Genomic DNA, 6,441 nt, shown 5'->3' with positions numbered 1-6,441 from the left:
GAGTCCTGTACCCTGCATGGGTTCATGCTATAACAAAGACTCCGCTTTAGGCAGGGGGGAAAGGGGAAGAAGCCTGTCAGAGCTTCCTTGGTGGTGTCACTATTTTCTGTTCTTCTTAAAGATGACATTTAGTCTTCTTGGGGGGTTTTTTTTTTTCAAGGTTACAAAGATAGATGAAATCTTATACTCAGAGCATTTTCCTGCTCTTGTGTATTCTTAAGTCTATGGCATCAGGATGCTTAGTGCCCAACCCAATCTCAGTCTCTCCATAGCAATTCAAATGTATATGTGCAGTGGTGACTTGCCCTGGTTCTTTTAGAAGGGGAAGGGTTGGATCACGCAGAGAGAGGCACCACTGCTCCCTGTGCACACACACATCTCTCTCCCTTTTCTCCTCTTTGCCCCTCCACCCTAGGAGGGAAAAAGTTGGGTCCATTCACCAGATAAAAAACAGACACTAGAAAATACGGAAACACCAGCAATTAAACAGCGTTAAATACACACATATTATTTATTCTGGGAATGCTCATGCTTCCAGCGTGCGAACTCCTCAGAACTACATATGTGTTTTTGTTCAGTGTAATTTCAACAATTGTGTAATATTATAAACATCGATTAAATATCTGTGCTTTCATGAAAGAAGGGTCCTGCTTCTATGCAAATATTAACAAAGTAGTTAAGAAAACACAAGGAAGTAACAAAGAAAATATGACTTGTGGGCAGATGGTTTCTGAAATTATATGTTTTTTCTGTAAAGCATTAGTTATTTTGAAAGCATTAATGCTGATCTTTCTTATAGAATGTGGGCGTATAATTTAAGGTAAAACACCTTCATTGCACAATGCAGAGCTTACTTTGCCAAGTACTTATTTTATAATAACTTTTTTCTCTTGAAGTATTTCCTCAAATAATTTTTAGTAATTTTTCATGGAGTGCTATTTCTAGGAAGACTCTTATTTGAAGACTGAGAGAAATCTTGTCAGTATTTTCCAAGGCAGAATAGAATACACAGTATTGGAGAATACCTCCTTTAAAGGAAATTCTACAACTTCTCCTACAGACCCTTTCTAAAGTTTATCAATGGGTCTCTGTCAGAAAGTCATTTTTAATTGTGACCTACATATCTCATGTTGTAATCTAAATCCTTATTTTCTTTTTTCCTAAGATGAAGAACAGCTGGGAACAACATTCTGAGTAAGGATGAAGGCATACATGTAAAATAACTAGCTAAAATTCTCCAATAATATGAATTTTAAAATAATTTTTCTCATTGGTGTACTTGCTGATTTTGAAGAATCTCCTTGCCCATTTTATACCTTTACATATCCTTGAAGTAGTAGAGACAGAAGTGGACACACTATGGAACAAAAGTGGAGGATAACTGGACTCAGCCTCAGGGCAGGGCTCCTATGTCTGTATCCCCTTATGAGAATTGATTTTTACATCTCAGTGACATATTGATGTTCATAAGTCAATGTGATGACCAAGCTGACTTCTAAATTGATTTCTACTCTCAACTGATCAGTCCCAGTATGGGAGGCCATCTGGTTGGTCACCCACACGATTGGTCAGCAGCACGGATTTGCCTCATCAGACAGCATGAAGACACAGCTGTGGAGAAGCCGGTCCCTCCCTTTCTATCCTGTCTCTCATCAAATTAATTGCTTGATGGAAAATCACCACTTTCCTTGCCAAAGTTGTTTTTTTTTTTTAAAGATTTTTTTATTTATTAATTTGACAGAGAGAAATCACAAGTAGACGGAGAGGCAGCCAGAGAGAGAGAGAGAGAGGGAAGCAGGCTCTCCGCCGAGCAGAGAGCCCGATGCGGGACTCGATCACAGGACTCTGAGATCATGACCTGAGCCGAGGCAGCGGCTCAACCCACTGAGCCATCCAGGCGCCCCAGCCGAAGTTGTTTTTATGTGAAGGACTATGAACTCTGCTTCCTAGTTAGCACTTCAGTTATTTATCATATTTTATATATAGAATATTAATTTATCTTCCTGAAATGTACTTTTTTCATATCTTCTCCTAAAACATTAGATTGGTCTTGACCACTTTCTTAATTTAATAAATACATCTCCATCTGAAAGAACTTTTCTCACTCCCTCTTAGGTAGATGTTAACTATACATTTAAGACCTCTATGCTCTTTATTTTGCCTCGGAAGCCAAGAGGCATGTGAACTTAGGATTGCCTCTAGATTTGCTCCCAAAGGTTGACAATGGTCTTTAAGGGAGAAAAATTATCCATCTTTTGTGTGCTGTGTGATTTTATTCTGTTGACTGGAATCTAGCTCTAGAGTATGCTATTTCCACTTTCTATATAAATTTTCTCTCTTCCCCCTTCTTTGATGAGAACTCCATATGGCACAAGATAAGAATTCTTGCTGAAGTTGGGACATTGCATTTATCACTTCCTCTTGACCCACCAGATCTATTATTCTGCCTTTTTACAAAATTAGGTGAGTCTGATGAGACCTCTTTCTTACAGATCATATATTCTGATGCCTTCAGGGTGTTTGTGAATTTATTGTGTAATGATTTCTTCCAGCAATTTTTTAGCATGGTTCATAGATTTGAAATAACCAGAAGCATTGCCTTTTTCAAATATAACTACTCTATTTACCCTCTCCCTGCTTGCTTTAAAAAAAATTGAAGGAATGTAAATATACAAAAAAACCCCACACAAACTAATATGGCAAAAATATTATTCTAGTTTAATGACACAAACTTTTTAAGGTCCATTCTTCCAATGGTAGGCATATGGGTTATTTTCACTATTTTGCTATCATAGGTAGCTGTATAAAGAATATTGCATGCAAGAATATTCAGCTATTTGTAAGAGTTTCTTTAGGATATAAACCTAGGAGTGGAACTGCAGAAACAGAAATGTATGCTCATCTTCAGTCCTTTTAGATATGGTCAAATTTTTCTCAAAGGGCATACCAATTTGTAACTACCTCCATTGGTAGTTCATGAAAGCTCTTTGCTCCATATTCTTGCCAACACCTGGTACTTTAAATTTACTATTAACCTGATGGGTATGAAAGAGTCCCACACAGTGGTTTCTTATTGATTTTATTTATTTATTTATTTTAAAAAATATTTATCTACTTGAGAATGTGGGGGAGGGACCAAGGAAGAGGGAAAGAGAAACCCAAGCGGACCCCACATGAGCATGGAGCCCCATGACCCTGAGAGCACGACCTGAGCCAAAACCAAGAATCAGAGGCTCAACAGACTCTGCCACCCAGGAACTGCCCACACTGTCCTTTTAATTTACATTTTACAGATTAGCGGTTAGGATGAGCATCTTTTCATTTCTTCCTTAGCCTCTCATATTTCTTCTTCTTTGAGAAGCTTGCCTCTTTATATTGTTTGTTATACCATCCATTGGTAGTTATTTTTGTTGTAAGTATCTTCTCCTGGTCTGCAGTTTGTTTTCTTTTTAAGTTGTCTTTTGCTGTGTGCAAGTTTTATTTTTAAAAATGTAGTTGGTAGTATAAGTGCTTTTCTTTGTTTTTATGTTGGCATCTTTTTTCAGAAATCATTCTCTACCCTGCAGACATAAACATGATTGCCCCTTCTTATTAATGTTTTACATTTTGGTTTTTCAGTTGTTTTGATCTTTTAAACTACAAAAAAACCTTTGTAAATGGTAGCCCAATTTATTTATTTTCTATTGGGCTAATTTGTCAAGAACCCATTTTCTTAACTATTAGAGTTTTGTAATGAGTGTTGATTACTTATGGCTCTGTCAAGTTACCCCAGCTTGTTCTTTGTTTCCAAATTGCCTCAGCCTGATTGTTCCATTGCCCTTCTAAATTTTGGATCAGTTTCTCAAGTTCTACAGAAATCTCTGTTGGCATTTCTATTGGAATTACATTATTTTATGTATGAGTTTGAGCAAGACGAAATCTTCATAGTTTGATTCTTTCTATATGTGAATATCACATATTTCTTCTTTTATTTTTGCCATCCTTTCCTATCTTTCAATAGGGTTTTGGAAATTTTTGCCATATAAATGCTGCCCAATTAAAAAAAATATTCCTACATATTTTGCAGTTATTGTTGTTGTAAATGGGGTCTTTAAAAAATTGTTTTCTAACTGTTTCTGGTATGTGGGATGCTATAGATTATATATAGTTCTTTTTTTTCACCTCACAATTCTGCTGAACTCTTTTATTATAATTTCTCTATAGATTCTTTTAGAGTTTTCTAGCTCAAAACCATATTATCTGTAAAATAATGACAATTATGCTTACTCCTTTCCAAGTCCTTAAATCTTTGTTTGATTTTCTTTTAATGATTGGTGAGGACTTCCAGGACATGGCTAAGTAGAGCCAGTGATAAAAATATCACTGTCCCATATTTGACTTTAAAGGGAAAGCTTCAGCTTCCCATTAGTGAGTGTAATGGTCATTCCAAGTTTTTGGTATATATCCTTTTTTGGTTAGTGTAGTTGTGTTTTTTTTTTTTTTTTTTTTTTAATAGCACTATTTTTCTGAGGTTGGTTTTTTATTTTTTATTTTTATTTTTTTAAATTTTTAAATTTTTTATTTTTTATAAACATGTAATATATTTTTATCCCCAGGGGTACAGGTCTGTGAATCGCCCGGTTTACACACTTCACAAAAATTCCTGGGTAGGATGAATGTTATCTAATGCTTCTTCCTTTTCTACCTATGAGATGATCACACACCTTCTCTTTTTAAAATTTTTTGTATTTATTTATTTGTTCTTTTTGAGTAGGCTTCATGCCCAATGTGGGATTCAAGTACATGACCCCAAGATCAAGAGTTTCATGCTCTTCCAACTAAGCCAGGTAGGTGCCCCCACATAACTTCTCTTTTAATCTAATTGTCAATTACATAAATGCATTTTTATCACATTTAATCATTCTTGCATTGCATTGTCATCCTTGCATGACAATTTTTTAATACACTGCTAGATTTGGATTGATATTTTGTTTAGCATTTTGTATCCATGCTTATAAGTGATATCAATCTGTAATTCTAGCTTTTAAAAATATCTTGATTTTTGATTCAAAGTTACTGTTAGCTTCATTAAATGAGTTAAGTACCAACACTATCACTCCCATCTTCAGTTAGTGAAACAATATGTATAAAATTAGAATATCTATTCAATGAATGTTTGTTGTAACTTACCTCTCCCTTGTAAAGGCATCTGAGCCCAGGGTTGTATTTTTTGTGATTGAACATAATCTTTTAATAACTATTGTTATATTTACTAATGTCCTTTCATTTAAATTTACATATGTTACAGAGAATTATTTCTGTGATTAGGAAAATGTACCAATCTCTTCATGACACAACTCAAACTTATGTAAAAAAAAGGTAATGCCATACATATACTTATGATAATTATCTAACCAGGGGCATAATTTTAAATCCTATGTGTTTATGTACATCTTTAACCCTGTAACTTTTGGAATATTTTATTATCAAAACATGTCAGATTTAGTATGTTGGTGGCATGATAACAACTAATATTCATTGTCATCTATTCTGTGTAAGGAAGTTGACTTATGTTTTTATATTTAATGCCTATAATAATCCCGTGAGAGTTGGCTGATCCCATTACACTTGAGTAAAGCCTAGGAGCGAGATAACTTGTATAAAATCTCATGAGTAGTGAGTGGCAGATTTGAGATTTAAACTACATGTGTTTGAGGGAAAGATGGTGTTTTTTAATTTTTACATCTTACTGGGAAATGTATAATAAGGACTGAGAATCAGTTTTGATAATAAGTAGTAAATTTTTATTGATGTTATTTTTTGAAATTGAGATTCATGATATAAGCTTCTAAGAAAATTGACTATGATAAATATAAATACTGCTAGAACTCTCATGTACTAATAGTCTATACACTGCACAACTCCAGAGGGCACCATTGATATGGGCTTCAAGGTGAATGATGTTTCTCTGGATTTATATAGTATGATGTGTTTAATGCTGCAAACAGCTACCTGCTTTGTAAGATTCTTAGGAAAGAGAGAAGTCATTCCAGTGAAGATACACTTTCTCTAAAATTAGTGAAAGGTTAACTGTATTATTGGGTTGAGTTTAGGGATTCCTGTTAGTACATATAGTAGGGCTTGTTAAGATTGTATTTTACAAAACTTGTACTTGATATTTGTAGTTCTCAGTTTACTTCATAAAAAAGGAGAAACATGTTTCAGATGAGGGCAGCTAAGTAACTTCCAAATTTTTCTTTTTTTTTTTTTTTAAAGATTTTATTTATTTATTCGACAGAGAGAGATGACAAGCAGGCAGAGAGAGAGGAGGAAGCAGGCTCTCCGCCGAGCAGAGAGCCTGATGCAGGGCTCGATCCCAGGACCCTGAGATCATGACCTGAGCTGAAGGCAGCGGCTTAACCCACTGAGCCACCCAGGCGCCCCCCAAATTTTTCTTTTGAC

Source organism: Mustela erminea, chromosome 2 (assembly GCF_009829155.1).
Source record: "Mustela erminea isolate mMusErm1 chromosome 2, mMusErm1.Pri, whole genome shotgun sequence".
Classification (NCBI taxonomy): domain Eukaryota; kingdom Metazoa; phylum Chordata; class Mammalia; order Carnivora; family Mustelidae; genus Mustela; species Mustela erminea.
This window is presented reverse-complemented; position numbering follows the sequence as displayed.